General features: G+C 32.1%; 1 protein-coding gene across 1 annotated transcript in view; it reads right to left on the bottom strand.

Moving 5' to 3' along the window:
• LOC142318144 (uncharacterized) overlaps positions 1-18,300 on the bottom strand; it is a 73,003-nt gene extending 54,703 nt beyond the window's left edge. Inside the window, exon 1 of the mRNA XM_075354685.1 lies at positions 18,166-18,300. The gene's annotated coding sequence lies outside the window, so the exon portion shown is untranslated. The remainder of the gene's footprint in view (positions 1-18,165) is intronic.
• Positions 18,301-19,859: the final 1,559 nt, after the last annotated feature.

The raw sequence follows: 19,859 nt of genomic DNA, 5'->3' as shown, positions 1-19,859 counted from the left end.
GACTGCTCCTAGAGCTTCCAGAAGAAGAGTCATAGTTTCTGCTTGCACGTCTATATTATTGTATGCAGCGCCGATATGGTATAAGGCTATACATATTGCTAGAAATGTCAGGCGACTTCAGGGAATTCATAGACGTGCCTTGATCAGAGTAACAAGTGGATACCGTACCATATCGTACGAAGTGGCATGTGTTCTTGCCTCCGATCCACCCATTGAACTTAGGGTGGTAGAAAGATGGTTGCGTTCCCAAGGTATGGAGAAATTGCAAGCAAAGAACCAGATAATGATAAATGGCAGGAAAGATGGGACCAACATCAGGCCCTGTGGACCAAACGCCTTTTTCCAAGTTTAAGACAATGGGTGAATCGGAATCACTGAGAAATCGGATACTATATCACACAATTGTTCTCGGGCCACGGAAATTTCCAGGCGTATTTCTTCCGATTTGGCTTGAGAAATAGCCCCAAATGCATGTATTGTGAACACGAGGATACGCCTGAACACACCATCTTCAGATGTGTTAACTGGTATGATGTGAGATTACGAGCTGGAATATCGGACGTGGAGCTGGAGCAACTTGCCCGCTTCTTCCTATCTTCTGATGAAAATTGGAGGAAATTTGAAAAATTCACCTACACTGTCATGAAGGAGAAAGAAGAGGAAGGTAGAGGATACTAGCAATTGTGACTTCAACGGCATAGGACATCAGAATTATGGGGAATAATAAAGTTAAGACCGAGACCCTGCCTCGTAGTTGGGGTCCGTAACGGCATAGCCGGGGCGGGCTCCCCGACTGCGAGGTTTGAGGCAGGCATAAAAAAGACTGAGACCCGGTCCCTGGGGTGGGGCTGGGGACAGCTTTGCTGGACCTGGCTTCGTACCTGGTGGATTTGAGGCAGGCAAATAATTAAAGTAACACAAGATCCGACCTGCCGTGCCGGAATTATAGCCGGTGGGCGGGAAGGCCCTCTTAGAGTATAAGGACGGTCTCCCAGACCGAGTATACTTAAATGGATAACCGGTCTGGGGGAGAAGGGGGAAAAAAATACTCTTTAATTACTACTTTTCTGAAAACAGAAGTTATATTTTAGATATTAAGACTCATAGTATTGGACAAGACAGTATACTATATTATTCAAAAGCAATCTCTATGTGAAAATTCCTTCTTTTTTCCTACACTCTCTCCCTTTTCTAATTTCTCTCAAGTCAGTACCAAAATAATACACATTGTAAAGCACCAGGTAATTCCAAAGTGGTGACAGGATTGTGGGTTGACCACTTCCCCCAGAATTTATCCGATGGAAAAGAATGAGGAATACTACTATCCTAGTTATATTTGTCATACCATTATAATTAAAATATTGGCTAATACTACTGGGAAAGCACATCGTCAAGGAACTTTATAACTACCCAAAGATCACATAGAAAGCCAAACTAGTGGCTGAGGTCCTTATTGGGAACTTCTATCCAAAAATCTAAATCTACAACAGTCAAGGATACTTTTAAAAATCCATTCTACAGCTTCAAACAGTCTCTTATAAATAAACTTATAATTTTTCTGTGTGCAGAATTTAATTCTTTCATCTTCATGTATAAATGAAAATATTCAAGTGTACATTGTATGTATTTATAACATACTAACTGATATAATACTGAACTGATCTGAATGATTCTTTAATTATGTAATTATTGAAATTCGACTATGGTTTTTTTAGGTGCAGATTTACCCAGTTAGCTGCAACATTAGGTTAATGGAAATGCTTAAACAGATAATCTGTCATATTTTGAGGAATTTTCATGTAATGATACTTTGAGTTGCTGACTAAATCATATAAGAGGTAATGGAACATTAAAAAAAAAATAAAGAAAAACATTCTTTATATTATGATCTTAGAGAGAATATATGTTTCTGGCAAGACAAATTTAGAAAAAAAAAACTGAATTTTATTTTGTTATTTCAGAGTAAGGTGAATTTTTTCTAGATATCAGCTGTTAAATAGAAAAACTTATTGTATTACAATTTCTATGAGTAGGCAAGTAATTAATTTTTGTGGATGTCCCTATTTTGGCACTGTTTTTATCATTTAAGTTACGTCTATAAATCCCAAGATATTTTTCTTTTCATGTAATCTTTGAACTTCATTGTAGAAGGAAAAAGTTTTCCATAACATCTTAAAATTAACATACACTGGCAAATGGTAAAAGTAACTACTTTTATACAGATTTAAATACTAGATTGTGGATACCGGTGTTCTTTGGTGGATGGGTTTCCATTAACCACACATCTCAGAAATGGTTGACCTGAGACTGTACAAGTCTACACTTACACTCATATATATCATCCTCATTCATCCTCTGAAGTAATATCTGACAGTAATTCCCAGAGGAAAATCAGGAAAAAAGGTGTTTGCAATGAAGTATATGGAAATTTGGGTACATGAGATAATTGATTAAACAAGGTCAGGTTTTTAACACATTACACACCTATGCTGTGAAAATTCCTAGAGATCCATACTGTTCTGATTGTATCAGGAGAAAACAATATACCATGTTTAAACAAAGATGCTTCTAAATTGGTAAAACCACTTTGAATGTCTTAGGCTGATCTATTCTTCAAAAATATAATCTTAAAAATGTATTCCACCATTATTATATCCATTAGAATATTTTTTTTTAATTTCTTTTTTAGTATTTGCTGAATCAAAAGTATTTATAATAAATTTTTTATCAGTACTTTCAGTTGTTATAAACTGAGTGGAATATTAAGTGAATATTTATTTAATTAAATGATAAAATCTATTTTTTTGTAAATTAATAATCATTTGACAAACTGTACTTTAATAAATGAAAATTAAGTTTCTGTTACTGATTAAAATTATTATTAAAATTACAAACATGTATTTTTCTTCTAATATGAAGTAGTTTTATAAAATATCACCTAAATATTTGATCTTTCTCTTAGGCTTTTGAATTTTTGTTGGTATTTAATTTATACTGTTGGTTTTGAATTCTTAATAATCTTAAAAACGTTTGTTACTAACTATTGCTACTTATACAAGTGAAACTTAGGACCAAATAGGTTAGGTTTGAAGATTCCAAAGTAAAATGACTTTCATGCATTTATTTCTACAGCTGAATTTTACATATTTCACTATAGAATTAAGTAATTTATAAAAGTAAATGATAATCATAATCATAAAATTAACATAATGAAAACTAATTCACTAATGATCTTTCAAGAACGTATGCCTCATATTGAATGATTTTGTTATACAAAGTTGAGAATCTTTATGGTTGAGCATTAGTATTACAGATAAGAAATTACTTTAAGATATGTCATAAATAAGTAAGTATGGGTGTATATTAAATAAATAGATGTTTATTAAATAAATTTTATTAGGAAAAACCGAAAAGTTGAACAACAATGGAATATTATGTATCAATAGTGTACTAAAGTCTGCTTCATAGCCTCCTGGTGCATAGATGTACGTCTTTAAATGTACATCAAATGTAATAATATGCTAATTTTCCTAGTAGAATAGTGGTGGACAACATTTAAAAAAAATTATTTTATATAAATGACAAGTAAAACCTGAAACTTGTTAAAATCATTTATAATTTTATGAATTACCCAATTACAACAAACCCTATTAAAACAAAACTTATTTTTAGTAGTAATAAGTAATAATAATAATAATTTATTATTCAGCGGGGACGGGAAGCATGACCGTGATCTGTTTTGCCGACGCTGGACGGAGTGCCCATCCCTTTTCACAATTGTGGAGCCGGGTTGAGGGTGTGCTGCTATGAGTTTGCTCTGCCGAAGCGTCCCCCAGTATGAATCAGAAACTATAGATTATGAAACATTCAATTACCACAACTTCCGTGGTATAGGGTCCACGTAAAAACTCTCGTCTTGAAGAACCTCTTTTTCGGAAGCAAAGAGGAGGAAAACTGTCGAGTTTAGTGACAAAGAAGAATACATAGTTTTGGAAAGGAAGGATCGAACCACGTTTCGACCGAAGAGTGGCGGACCGATTCCTAAATTTCTTGTAATCAAGAAAAAGGAAGACGATTTTTCGAATATTAGCCGTTTCATTATAGCTCGAAGCATCACGGAAGTAGCTGGAGAACCTGTTAAAGAAACAAGAAAGACTGCGACAGGATTGTTTGTTGAGACCGTCAACGAGCGACAGTTGTCACGGTTGCTCAAGGCAAAGAAGATGGGACTCTTCGACATTGAAGTTGCCCCACATAGTAATTTAAATACTTCTAAGGATGTTGTTGTGTGCAAAGATCAACTAAACTACAAAATAAGAAATTGTTAAAGAACTTCATCCACCAGGAGTCGTTGCATGTCGAAGATGCAGCAGACAACGTCAGTTGTCAAAGACATCACGTAACTGTCCATTATATAAACAAGAAGTAGCTGATTAGGAAGTGAAGACCGTACAATAAGAAGGTCAGCTACTACGATGCGAAGAAAACTGCGAATAGTAGATCGCCGAAAACTGCTCCTGTGCTCAGGTTGTTTCTGCAGATCCAGCAACTCCCTTTAAGACAGGAGACGTGATATCTGAACTGGCACCAGTAGTCAAGATGGTCGAACGCATCATCAACGAGAAATTGAAAACACCAGTTAAAGAAACGAGTTGTAAACCACTGCAGAAGCTAGCGGATGTTACTGAATCAAATATTTCTTCCCCACAAAGGATTGGACCTTCGACCAGTTCTAAAGTAAAGGTCAAGGATACAGTAACTAAATTGCCGAAGAAACCTCAGAAAAATATACATACGGTGAAAGTTGAAGTACACAAAATCACCAAAAAGAGAATAGAGATGCCCGAAATAAAATTATTAGAAAAAGAAGTTCCATCGTTGAACGTCCAACGATGGAGCCTCCGAAGGCACGGAGGCCTTTAACTGAGAATACGGGTACTTCAGCCGCCCCACAAACTTTAGCGGGGAGCGTGTCAAGTTTTGACTCTGATTCGCTGCTGACCGCAAAATTGGAGTTAGCATCATCTGATGCCAGTAGTCATGCTCCTCAGCGAAACAGACAAGTACAACCGCAACCAGCTCGGACAGCTCAAGACCGTCAATCCCGTACTCCACAAGGGAGCTCCTGAGCATAACCTTAGCCCCGTTCGCCGATATAAATGAAGGTACCGAAGTACCATGTCATTGCCCGCTCCAGTCATGTACGTAATGTTACTTCACGGACGTGGGATTGAAAATTCCACGATTAAAAGATAAGAGGCCTCGGAAATGAATTCTTCTGATCCTCCGCACATAGCCTCAGACAACTTGGAGTTTGAGTTCGACATCGAGGCCTAGAGGAAAATTAAGAAAATAAATAATGGCCTAAGGGTAAACCTAGACGATTAAGAATAAATTACCGTATTTATTCGAGTACCCCCGCCACCGAATAAGCCTCGCACCTCGATTTTCCGGACCGAAAAAAAAAATCGAGTGTATACTGGTATTTTAAAGTGCAACAGATATGATAAAAAAATACATAAATACGAAAATATTCAGAAAGTAAAGCATTTAATTCGTTTAATTGAAATTGCAATATTAATATTACATTAATGATTAATTACCTATTAATTATCTAAAATCAACTTTATTCAATGATTTAGCGATTTCACGAGCATATGATTGACACATTTCTGTCGTGACGGCATAACCGCATTTCCTTTTTTCCATAACAAAGTAATACAATTTTTTTCTGTGTCTGTGTATTTTGGTTTTAATTTACTCTGCGCAGTTTTTCATTTACTGTAAAAGATCGTAGACGCTGTCCTTTTGTACTCATTTTAATGCCGTAATTAAAATAAATCACCGTATTAAACTTTACAAGATAAACTAAACAGATAAAATGCACATAACCGTCTATGTGGACGTGGACGGTTATGTGACAATGACTATTCGCAATAGTCATTGTATACATGGTACACTAAATACCTCCAAGGGAGTTCTTGGGTGCAGGGACCTTCTAAACTGCACAAAAGACAAGATCGTCAAGGAGCTTCAGGAACAATTTATTGTAACAAGATAAAAGAGTATAACTAAAAGGGTATCCTGAAGAAATTAAAAAATTTAGAAAATGAGGTTTAATGCTAGAGGAAGAATGAGTGAGTTACATATTTTTTGTCATTTGCTAACACAATTGTAAAAAACACATAATTTAACTGATAATGTTTTATTTCAAAACAATAACACAAATATTAGTTTACATTGTGTAGTTGTGCAAAATGAAATAATAGTAAAATAGAAAAAAAAAATACTTTTCAGAAAAATTAAGTAAAAAGTAATACAATTTGCAAAAAGAGTAAAAAAATTAAAGCAAATAAATCTTTGCTTGTAAATAAAAAAAAAAAATCTATTCTGTATATGTGACAAAATATAAAAGAAAAATTTTAATTAAGCAGGTGTCAAAGATTACAACACTAATATAAAGAAATGGAAAAAACATTATTGCACAAAAATGTTTAAATTATAAATAATAGCTATAAACAGATTAGTATCTCCATAATAAAACAAATTCATCTATAATCTCTATTAAGAAGTACATGCTTATAAATTTCTTTTGTGTACATGTGGATCTCTCTATACAGACACGAGGTCTGTAAGTAATGTAATGAGACTGGTTCAGATAAACCTTTTTTTTACAAACCAATTATACATAGACTCCATCATCTTCAAAATAATTCCCTTGGGAAACAACGCAACGCTTTAAACGGTTTTCCCACTCTTCATTGCAGTGTTGGAATTCAGAAACTGGAATATTCTTCAGATGGTCAGTTACATTTTTTTTTAATGTTTTCTACTGTTCCAAAATGGTGTCTTTTGAGGGTTCTTTTTAAAATCGGGAACAGGAAAAGTCGCAGAGACTCAAGTCAGGTGAATAAGGTGGTTGAGGAACTGCAGGAATGTTTTTCTTTGCCAAAAACTCACTAATTGAGTATGCAGTGACAAGGTGTACTGTCATGATACAGCATCCAGCTGTCTTTGATGGCTGGTCTCATGCGGGCAACTCTTTCCCGCAGTCTTTCAAGAATTTCTTGATAAAAATATAGATTTACAGTCTGTCCTGTAGATAAAAACTCCTTATGCACATTCCCATCACTATCGATGATACAAATTAGCATGGTTTTGATTTTTTGTTTGTTCATTTTTGTTTTTTTGGGACGTGGTGAGTTTGAAGTGTGCCACTACTTGCTCTGGCGTTTTGTTTCAGGGTCATACTCAAATATTCAAGATTCATCACCAGTAATAACATTTTTTTAGAAAATCAGGATCAGTTTAAATTCACCCTAGAAGATCGGGGCACCTGTTGTTCTGTTCAACAGAGAAGTTTTTTTGGGACCAATATTGCACAATATTGGTTCCAATAACCGCCTGTCGAACTGTATCAAGACTCTGATTAGCTCAACATTGTCGTCACTATTTGACGTTAACGGTCTTCCAGAGCGTGGATCGTCCGCAACTGATTCCCGGCCATCTGAAATGCTTTAAACCATCTAAAATTTGGGCTCCTGACAGAGCGTCATCTCCATACGCCGTTTTTAATTTTGAAAATATTTCAGTGTATTCTCACCGAGTTTAACACAAAACTTGACTGCATAACATTGCTCATAGTTAGTATCACTCACTTTTGTAACGCACCACAAAATATCGTTTCACGATAGTATGTTTACCTCTCACGTGGCAACAACAGGCTAAAAATATTAATATAAACATAAATCAACTGTTCATAAAACCATATGTTTACTAGTAACTATACAGTACTTTGACTGCCAATAAAACTAGTCTCATTACTTTTTTTACAGACCTCGTATATACATATGTGAGACTGAATGTGTTTGTGTTTTGTAGTTCTTGAAATTTTTATACACTATATTTTTTCTACCCGATGTTGATCAAACGATATTACAATATTACTATTAATCAAGTTGACTGGGGGGTCTCGCGGTCATCAGCTTCAATAGATGAGTCTTAAGCGGAGCAGGTCGTTAAGACGTTGTTCCCGGCCCACTCGGTTAGTGCGGAGCGGAAATTCGGCGACTTGGGTAACTTCCCGCTCTTCTCGATGGAGGAGCTGGAGGGAGCTGAAGGTCAGAAAAGCCCCTGGTCCCAACGGTATACTGGGCGAGATCCTCAAGATGGTGGGGCACTACAGGCCCTGTCTGCTTCTAAACATGTACAATGCATGTCTTAAGACTGGGGCCTTCAGCGCCAGATGGAAGACCGCACATCTTATGCTGATTCCCAAAGGCAAAGGAGTCCGGAGTCACCGTTTTCCTACCGTCTATTACGTATGCTTGACCCAGGTGGGATGGTATTCGAGAAACTATTAAGGGAGAGACTGGTTGCGGCGATGAATCAGGCAGGTCACAAAACCAGTACGGTTTCCCGCTGGGTTGGTCGACCCTTGATGCAATCCAAGAGGTTGTTGAGGCAATGCGGCGAGCTGAGGACCACAATCATTTTTCGCGCTATGTGGTCCTTCCGTTACGTTAGACGTGAAAACGCGTTCAACTCTGCACGGCGGAGTGATGTGCATCAGGTCTTAGAGCATTCGTTCCACGAATCCTCAATACCTTCTCAAAATGGTAGACACATATCTGAGAAACCGCGGTCTCATCTTCGAAACCGCGGCAGGTCGACATAGGACCGCGATCACGTCTGGTCAGCGCAGGGCTCTATCCTCGACCGACTCGACTATCGAGATTGGTGTTGTTCTCTCACACCATGAGAGGCGGGTACGCATGACAGGAGGATATGATTGGGACATATTCAGATCCTGCGTAGGATAAGCCTGGGAAGGGTAGCTCTCCTGGGTCGGCATTCCAGAAATGGCATGGGCAATATCTTTTTAGGCAATCACTGGTTGTCCCCATAGTGTTTAAAAAGGATAAAAAAAAGATTGGTGTTGTTCAAGTATTGAAATAAAAAGATGATGAAAGTGTTTTAGAATATTTTTAAATATTATTTCAATCCTTTTTTTCAAGAAAATGGTATTGAGATGCTAGATTGTGTTTATTTAAGTGATAAAGCTTGTTTTAATATCATAAGTCAAAGTAGCCAAATATGGAATAGAAAAAATTCTCAGTAATTGATTGCAATTACATAAAATCCATGTTTGGTGATCTCTTTCTTTTTCTATTTAGCCTCTGAAACCATCGTAAGGTATTACTTCAGAAGATGATTGAGGATGATATGTATGACTGTAAATGAAATGTAGTCTTGTACAGTTCAGATTGGCCATACTTGAGATGTGTGGTTAATTGAAACCTAACCACCAAAGAACACCGGTATCCGTAATCTAGTATTCAAATCCATATAAAAGTACTATCTTCTCTAGGATTTCAACCACAGAATTCTCAACTTTGAAATCAGCTGAATTACAGTGACAAATTCACCACTAGACCAACCCAGTGGATTATGTTTGGTGATCAGACACTATCTGTTCATCCATCACCATTTGATGATCACATGATAGATTCTTTATTTTTCAATGAAATTATTGTTGAATGTAAAATTTATTATGACATAATCCATCACTTTATTGCCATATAAGAGTAAAATGAACAAATATTTTGGTTCAGCAAGATTGTACTGCTGTCAAACTACTAATGAAAAAATAGCCATGTTAAAAAAATATTTTTTGGTCAGTTGATCTCAAACGACAAGTGGCCACCAGTATCATCAGATTTTTTGTGGGAGATGTTTAAAAAGTGAGCCATTTCTAAAACATAAAATCCTCATGCACTTGACGAATTGAAAACCAAACTGAAATTTGATTTCAAACATTAGTAAACAATCATGGCAAAAGTGGTTGTAATGTCATGGAATGGGTAGGAGAACCTGCATCCATGTTACAAATAATTTTTTTTAAATTTCTTTTGCAAAATTAAACGTAAGTGTGATCTTAATATTTTTATAATTTGGTTACTATGTTGTGAAAATTAGTTCAAATACACATTATCAAAATTCAGTAGTAACCTTTATGAAACATTATATAACAGTATTTAACATGAAATTCTAGTTTATCTAACACTCATCATTGTCACTGGTTATTTTTAGTCCACACTAAATCTTTGTTTACACATCACTGAGAAAGTTTAGCACATCTCATAAACTGATCAAATCAAAGGCAAAGAGTCTTATTATCAGTTTGTGCAAGCTACATGATAAATAAATGCAGCTGATTTTCTTACAAAACATTTATAATTTCTATAGAATGATCCATGTAGCATTATGTGGGAGAATGACTTCATTCCAATTAATGTGTATATTAAAGCAATTCTGATTAGTTTCCCTTACATTATAGGTGCTTCATGTGTTTCACATCATATTAAAGAGCAAGACATAATGTAAGACAGCAAATTTCTTCATAATAATAATAATAATTTAATAATGGTAACAATAACGTTTTCATAATAATTGAATCCCAACAGTTTAATCATGCAAATAAAATTGAAACACTATAACATTAATCTATAACAACAATGTTAGAAAATCACATAATATACCATGTTTCTTATTCAAATTGGATCTTATATGTTGAATCTCAGAACAGGCTTAGCATTTAATTAATTTTTAGTTATAATTATTGTCTTACTTGAACATTTAAAATAGCCAAAATTAAACCTTTACACAAACATAATGAGAAAACAAGTACCATAAGAGAAGTTTGCTTCTATGTTCTTCAAAAATAGAGTAGTTCTATTTAATAGATTAGAATCTCATTTAAATGAATATAATACATTAATATCATAAAAACATGTGATTAAAAAGGAAAGTAAAAGACTTTCCTTCAAAAAGTGTACTAGTAAGTTTATTAAAAAATAAATGTTAATAAGTGTTAAGATGCAGTTCTTTTTTATGTTTAAGTAGAATACCAAAGATCTTTTCAGTATTGGTAGAGGAGTAATTAGTGACTATGAGATGATTGGCAAATGTTGACTAAATTGCTGTGTAGCTTTTTTAAAGATAAATAAATTCATTATTCTTTTATTTGAAATTGTATCCTGTTTGACCTTATGTAGAACATTGTACAATCAGAGAAGTTTGTGAAAGCTAGTGACATTGTGCTTGATAGCTGTTTTTTTCTGTTAGTAATGATTTGTTTTGTTTGTCCATCATCGTGGACAAAAACATAGCAAAGGGTTTCCAACATACTTTTCGATCACATTCTAAACATATGTCTTAGTAATTCAAAAAACCATCATCAGTTACATTAACTGAAGCCAAGGCAAAAATCTGTGGTGCCAGTCATTGAAGGTAGCTACAAAAGTAACTGAAAGCATTATGGTGTGTTTTAAAGAGATTGCATTTATTGGATTTGGTTCAGTTTATAGTTAAAACAATTTTAGTTTTACATAATACAGTTTTTGCTTATATGTCTAGAAATTATAATTGGATTGTATTTCCTTCATTAAAAAAAATATATTTAAATCTGAAAGCATAATTACATTTAAAAAACAATAAATGAATTAATTATAAAATAGAAATACATTTAAAAGTTGAATGCATTACTTTCAATTATCGAAATTGCCACTACTATCACAGAAACATAGATATTTTTTTATAGAACATACTTGTTGCAAAACTATCATTCAGTGTGATTTGAATGGTTTTGAATCTTTATTTTAAATACAATATGAAGGATTTAAAAAATACTTAATACTAACAACTGTAAATACGTTTCAAAGTTTAATTTACTTATTACCACCTAGACAATGAGTTATAACTGACCGGGTTGGTCTAGTGGTGAACGTGTCTTCCCAAATCAGCTGATTTGGAAGTCGAGAGTTCCAGCGTTCAAGTCCTAGTAAAGCCAGTTATTTTTACACGGACTTGAATACTAGATCGTGGATACCGGTGTTCTTTGGTGGTTGGGTTTCAATTAACCACACATCTCAGAAATGGTCAAACTGAGAATCTACAAGACTACACTTCATTTACACTCATACATATCATCCTCATTCATCCTCTGAAGTATTATCTGAATGGTAGTTACCGGAGGCTAAATAGGAAAAAAGAGAGAAAGAGACAATGAGTTATAACATTAGTATAAATTATACAAATTACTGAACAATCTGGCTATGTTTAACACTTTTAATTTTGATATCTAAAAGGTAGAATTTTGAATTGATAGCTTTTAGAGTTTTTTAAATCAACCACAGTATGCTTTTTTAAAAGTTGAAGTTACAAAAAAATTTCCTTATATTTGAGCTTGCTTCCATTCTATGTTAAGCTTCTTTAGAGATATGTTGGAGAGCTAAGCATTTTGTGTGTGCATGTGTGTGTGTGTGTGTGTGTGTGTGTGTGTGTGTGTGTGTGTGTTTAGTTACTAAAGTTTGCTTCCTTATTTTTGTATGTACTTGTATTAAGTTTGTGGCCTTTGCTTTTTATTTTCTTGTACAATGTAAACGAAGTATTGTAATCACAAAACATTTCAGTTTTCAGATTTCAACAGAAATAACCATTTTGATCATCCCTGAATCCATTTTGATTAGTTTCGGTGTGATGTCTGTATATATGTATCTCACATAACTCAAAAATGATTAGCCATAGAATGTTGAAATTTTCTATTTAGGATTGTTGTAAATCTAGATGTGCACCTCCCCTTTTGATTGCAATCAAGTAGATCAAAAGTGTCCAAAAAAGCCCAAAACCCAAAAAATTTGGATTTTGGACTTTTTCTCAACTGCAGTAATAAGCCCTCATTGAGAGCTTTTCTGATATATGCATGATATATGTATGAAAAGCTGATTTATGTATATATATACACATATATCATAAGTTCCAGTGTTATAGCCAAATAAAATTTTAATTAATGAAATATTTGGATCTTACAAGGGAAAGACACATCGGTTCAAATCCAACTTCTCATATACATATATTTTTTTATAAATTTTTAAAAAAAATTTAAATATGTTGATTTATTAATGATTATTAACCTCTGATGGTAAAAAAATTTTAACAATAAATAATATTCAATAATAACAATACAAAAAAAAATCTGAAGTTATTAGCAAAATAATTTATGTACTTTTCATTTTAATTCAAAAATTTTTACAATCAGAGGTTAATAATTATTAATAAATCAATATATTTAAATTTAAAAAAAAAATATATGTATATGAAGTTGGATTCGAAATGATGTGTGCATGGTTACAGATCCAACACGTTCTCACTTACACCACATATCTACTTGAGCGACATGAAACAAAATTAATATATAAACTAATATAAAATGCTAAGAAAATTTTTAGGGCCATTTTTCTTGAGTATAATTGAATATAGTTAGTATTTTGTAATGAAGACACATGAACAGTAAACTATTTATTCACACGTGCAATATTGTTCAGATCGGTGCCCCAAAGCCCATGTCTTCCCCTTGTTAGCTGCAGTAATATGGATCTTAGGTGCCTTATACTGATTAGATAGATATAAGACTTACATTTATTTAAAGAATAATAAAGGGACTTTTACTCTAATCTAATATTTCAAGTAAGATTGTTGAATTAATAATTGTATAAATATTTGAGATTAATAAAAACTAATATTTTAGCAAGTGTAACTGCCCACTTTATTAAAGAATTGAGGATTGTATCTTACTTTTAAATGAAATAAGTTTAAATGAAGTGCAGCAAAAAATTTATATATGTAATTTAATAGGCATACAAGGAAGTCATGTGGTGTCCATATCAGATTTATATATAAGAGATTTTTAAATTGTTGCAGGTTGACTTGTCTCAATGAAATCTCATTTATGAGAATGGATTTAGTGGTGGCATGAGATGCTTTTATATGTTTTTCACTTCTGTGACAAAATATATTGCAGTCTGATCAGTCAAGCTTATACAGAGTGTTCAAAAAGTGACACAACTTTATGGAAGATTGTTTCCTTTTTTTGTTACAGGTTTAATTGAAGAAAAATGGAGCAGCAGAGAATATTTATTGTATCCCAATACATTAGATGTGCTAGTTATACCCAAACCCAGCATGCCTTCACAGAAAATCATGGGGTGGATGCACCAAACAAGTCCTCCATCAAGTGACTGTATGAAAAGTTCCACGAGACAGGGAGTGTGGCAGATGCAGCCAAAAGTGGTGAACCGAAAGTGCTAACACCAGAAAAGTTGATGATGTACAAGCTGCATATTCTGTTAGTCTCAAGAAGTGAGCGATGCCTATCTAGCCAGTCTGGTCTCGCCATTGATAGTGCCCACACGGCATTGCACAAATGTTTAAAGATGCATCCATTCAGAATTCATGTTGTTACCTGCAGACACTGGAAAAGGATGCAAGTTTCTGTCAGTGGTTTATGTCATCTGTAACACCAGATGGGGAAGTACTGTGTCTGGTATTACTGATAATTAAATAGGATTTTGAAAGATCTTTCTTATTTATAATATGTATTTAAAGTGTTATCTGTATTTGGTGCTACATACAGATGGTGAAACAATTTATAAACACTGTACCTGCAGACCAGCTAGAGTATACTTGGTTTTAGCAGGACAATGCTACTGTTCATACAGCCAATAACATTATGATTTTCTTGATCAGTGTTTTCATGGACAAGTGATTTCAAAGGGGTTGTGCCCCCCTCGGTCTCCTGATTTAACCCCTCCTGACTTTTCTGGTGAGAATACCTTAAGGATACTGTTTATAAAACTCATCTTCACACCACTCCTGAGTTGCAGAGCAAAATTGAATGATATGTTGCTGCAATTCCTCACAAACTTTACAACATGTGTTTAAGAGCATGAAACATCATCAGCAATTATGTAAATCACAAAATGGAAGTCACTTTCAACAAATATTGTAACTTACTCATTTTCTCATAAGTTTGCATCACTTTTTGAACCTTCTGTATAACCCTAGGTAATAAAATTTATTGGATTGTTTGCATGACTTTTTTTGTCTGATAATATATTTTGATTTATTTGTGGTTTTGTATGTGATGTTTCTTTTTTAACTTTTGTGCACTTTTTTCAGTGTTGGTAATGTAGGCAGACCCACCGGGTTGGTCTAGTGGTGAACGCGTCTTCCCAAATCAGCTGATTTGGAAGTTGAGAATTCCAGAGTAGTAAAGACAGTTATTTTTACATGGATTTGAGTACTAGATCATGGATACCGGTGTTCTTTGGTGGTTGGGTTTCAATTAACCACACATCTCAGGAATGGTAAAACTGAGAATTTACGAGACTACACTTCATTTACACTCATACACATCATCCTCTGACGTATTATCTGAATGGCAGTTACCAGAGGCTAAACAGGAAAAAAGAAGAAGAGAATGTAGGCAGATGTTATGAATTAGTTGTTTTTTTTGTTTTGTCCTGAAATTTGTTTAGGAAAATTAGTGTTCTGTTGAATATATTTCACGTAAGTGTTTTATTATAACTTCTACACATCAAGTGAAATATCATGAAAGTGGAATGTTACATAATGTGGTGCTCAAAGCTGAAAGTTTTTGTTGGATGATTAGGTAAGTTGTGTGTAAATGTATTAGTTGTGGTAAGTTTTCTGTGCGAGAATGTGAATCAGCATCTATGATTTATGATTGTGAGCTCTAAGAATCTTTTTATTTTTTTGTATTTTGTGCTGAAGATTATGTTTTGTGAAATTTGCTAATGTGTGGGATGTTGTTTACATTCTCTGGGGTTTCCACTGTAAAGAAGGATTATGTTGTGTAAACAAACTATGAAAATAATCTTTTAATAAATACATATCACACAAAATAATCAATTGGACAGAAAGCATTTTACTTAAACCAGTTTTGTAAACCACCTTATTTAAGTCACAATATCAATAACCACATGAAAATGTTAGAAATAAAAAACGAAGAATGTCAATTCTTAGTACACTTTAGCAAATAAAAAACAAAAGTATAAACACAAAACAGCATTCTAAAGAACAAGCCCAATTTAAATCACACGATCTTTATAAACATTTATAAATAAGAAAGATCTTTCAAATCCCTATTTAATTACCAGTACCACTAAACACAGTGCTTCTTCTGCAAAAGCTTTAGCATTAGCTTATATAAAACTTTTACCTGTGACTGAAAAGTCACAGGTAAAAGTTTTGTATGACTTTCAACCTTAAAATAGTGTAATGTAAATTTTAAAAACTTTTTAATTGAAAAATGTACATGGAATCAATATATTCTTAAAATATTTCACCTATATATTTTATATGCAGAACTTATATTTTTCCTTAAGATAGTACCTAAATGGATACATACATATAAACAATTAAATAGTGTTATTACTTCTGAGATTATTACTTCCTATTAGCATAGAAAAGGCATTTTATACAATCTGCTGGTTGAGAAGTGTACATATTTTGCATAAAATTAAAGTATTTGTTGCCTTTGCTTAATAATTTTAGTTTATATGATGACATGATTCTGCAATGGCTGAGCACTGTAAAAATAACTACCAAACTTCTATAACTACCAAAAAATCTTTTAGAATTGATCAAGGTCTTTAAACTTTGCAGTTACCCACCTTAATTTTTTTTCTTTTTGGAATTGGGAGATTTAAATTACTGACAATCTGGTTCATAAAATAAAGTGTTAAGAGTTATAGAATATCTGAATCATGCACTATAGGAAATTGTGTATTTACTAAATTCAAAATACCAATGTACGAAATTCAAGGATAGAAGCATATTTTTAAATAATGATGGGTTATAGTTTTGTTACATATTGGCAAGATACCAATCTATTAATATACAATCATTGTCATGATATTTATTAGGTTTTAATTTGACAATATTTAATATGCTATTAACTCTTCTTTTATTATTATTTTTAAAAATATTGTTATTATAAAATCTGTGTAACATTGCTGTCTGAAATATGCAGAGAATGTTGTCATTTCTTTTATATCGTACACAAAAATAATCACAAGATAATTCTGGTTTATACAATTGCTAATAAGAAAATTTTGTAACAGGAACCAACAACAAAAACAAAATTAAAATAGAAAAAATATTAGATTTCTGAATTTTAAATGAAAATTTTACTTATCTCAAAAACCTTAGTTATTTAATAGTGTGAATAACACATGAAACTAAGAAAACACATGATTCAGATATCAGGCTTGGATCTAAATAGTTTAATGTTTTAATTTCTGTTAATTTATAGCATTTAAAAATATTATATCAACTCATTACTTAATATTAATCAATTAGGAGTAGGAGATTCCATATTCAAACATTAATTTCTAAAATTTAAGATGCCAGAACAAAAAATAACAAAAATTTTGAAAAACATTTTTCAAAAGAACTGCCAAAGACAAAAAATTGTTGTCTTTAAGTATAAACACAAGCACAAGATCTTGTCACAGTTTGCAAAAATTATCTTGAAGGGAAGGCAAATTTTGTTGAAGATTAAATAAAGATATACAACAGAACTTGTGATGTTTAATCCATAATTTTCCATAGACAATGTTTATATTAGCTATTATTTTGTCAACAAAAAAACTGTTAAAACTGTTTGTTAACGATTTATTTATTCAATATATCTACAATATATATTCTTCAATATATCATAAATTAGGGCAAGGTACAAGTTTTGTAGGTGATCATTTTTATATTTTATAAAATTATTCAAATCACTACCATATGAGCCATGACAAATCAAAATACAGGTACCAGAATGCCATTCTGATACCTTCTATCAGAAACTAAGAACTGCTTTTATTTAAATTTCACCAGTCTTCATCAAATTTCAACATTTCATTTATGTAACACTGACCCTGAAATCTTCTTTTTTTTTTTTTAATTGAAGCAGCCTCAGTTTTTCTTCTAATGTAAAACAATATAGAATTTTTTTATCAAATTAAAACCATGAAGCAAAAATAAAAGTATGAATTCAGAATACTAAATTTAATAAAATAATTTTGTCATTCTGCTTAAGTAGGATTCTGATAACTTATTTATTTATTTTTTATATTTTATTTTTGTCTCTAGTCATTTGACTACCTTTATGCACTTATTATTTTGTGAGAATTTTTTAACCTTGATAACACTGCTTTCATCCTTAGTTATCTATTTCATATAATTTATTACAATCATTGTTTTATTTTTTTTATTTAAGAAGAAAAAATAATAAAATTAATAGAAGTTGCTTACCAGTCAGTTATATACCTCCAAATAACATTAATGTACTATACACAAAAAAAAAATAGTTCAATTAGTTGCACAATATTTTTTAGTTACATTCATTTTGTTTTTAAACAAGAAACAACAGCTTAAAGTAGAACCTTGACTAGAATTCTAAACCAAGAAAGTATTCCTTATCTTAAACAAACTACTTTCAAATTAAAACCATAATAAACTTTTTAGCAGATAGTACTAATCATTGTGTAGATAATTCCTTGCAATTAAAAAATAATTGGTTTAAAATAATAGCATATGTTTTGCAATTTCTTTACATTTTTTAATATATTATTGTATTCATAGTAAAATAAAACAAGTGTATTTGGCTATTCATTTTTGGATTCTACTTCTCAAAATGAATAAAACAAGTTTATTGAAAAAATGTTGATTTCCCTTCCTTTTTTTCTGTGAGTCATTTTATATGTTTTTTAAAAGAAAAAAAATTTATTTCAAGATCAGACTGGGGAATCTTTATGTCTGGTTCAAATATTTGTACAAACTTTCTTAATAAATAAAAAAATTATGGTGTAAACATGGGAAAATTTTAAAAAGTAGGTCATGTCTATTTTTTAATATTTTATATCAAAGTAATCATTAGTTTTATCAAAATATATTATTAGCTAAATTGTTAAGTTTTTCATTATAAGCAAAATGCCATCTTATTTTTAAATTCGGTTGACAAACAACAGTCATAGAAGAAAATAAAATCATTTTTAGCTGGACTTCATCTCCACCAATAATAAAGAATTACTAAACTAAATAGTCTAAATAATTAGTTTTTAATAATTAAGTGTTAGTTACTAATGATAACATTAAATTTATTAATAAATGTAATTATTTAATAAATAAATAAAAAAATTAAATTAAATTTTGCAACACTAGCAATACTGCTGTAAAGTTATACTGATGTATTGAATACAATATTGAGGCAGTACTAGCAACAGTAATCGATTATTTTTATTAAGATTTTATTTTTATTTTCATTGTTATTGTAAATATTTTTATCTATTTTTGAAAAAAAAATTGTTAATTAAATTGTTTTGATACTAATTTTTCTTTGAGTTTTACTTTTTGAAAATGGAAGTTTATTCTCATATTGAAAACAATCTATCAATAAACTGGCAGACTCCAGTTGAGTAGAAGTGCACCCCTGTATATAGAATGTTTTTCTAAAGATTATTTGTCAAGAGAAACGTTTTCCACAATTCTGTGCAAGTTTCTGTTTCTGAGTTTCCATACGAGAACTAGAAACTTTTCATCTAGAACTCATAATCAAGGAAGAGTTTGAAACACAAGAATTGGAAGAATAGGTATTGGAATATATTGAGGGAAACCCAGAGAACGATACAAATAGGGTTGGGCTATTTGAACAAATTGATTATATGACTGTTTAGAAAATTCTGAGAAACCAGCACCAGTATCTGATCATGTACAATGAATGCATGCAATTAATGAATATACTACTACCTACTGAATCAAGCATTTTGTGAGATAATTTTATAAAACCTGGCAACTAATCTGCAATTATGTTCATTGATGAATCTGGATTTAACCAAAATGGAATCATAATTTTCACAATAATTGAATGTTGGACACAAAAAAATTCTCATTCCATTATATAATCAAGGTGTCAGGAATCATTTTCAATAAATTAATTTATGTTTGGG

The sequence above is a fragment of the Lycorma delicatula genome, chromosome 1 (assembly GCF_047948215.1).
Source record: "Lycorma delicatula isolate Av1 chromosome 1, ASM4794821v1, whole genome shotgun sequence".
NCBI lineage: Eukaryota > Metazoa > Arthropoda > Insecta > Hemiptera > Fulgoridae > Lycorma > Lycorma delicatula.
The sequence above is the reverse complement of the archived record's forward strand: the minus strand, read 5'-3'. Positions and strand labels throughout refer to the sequence as shown.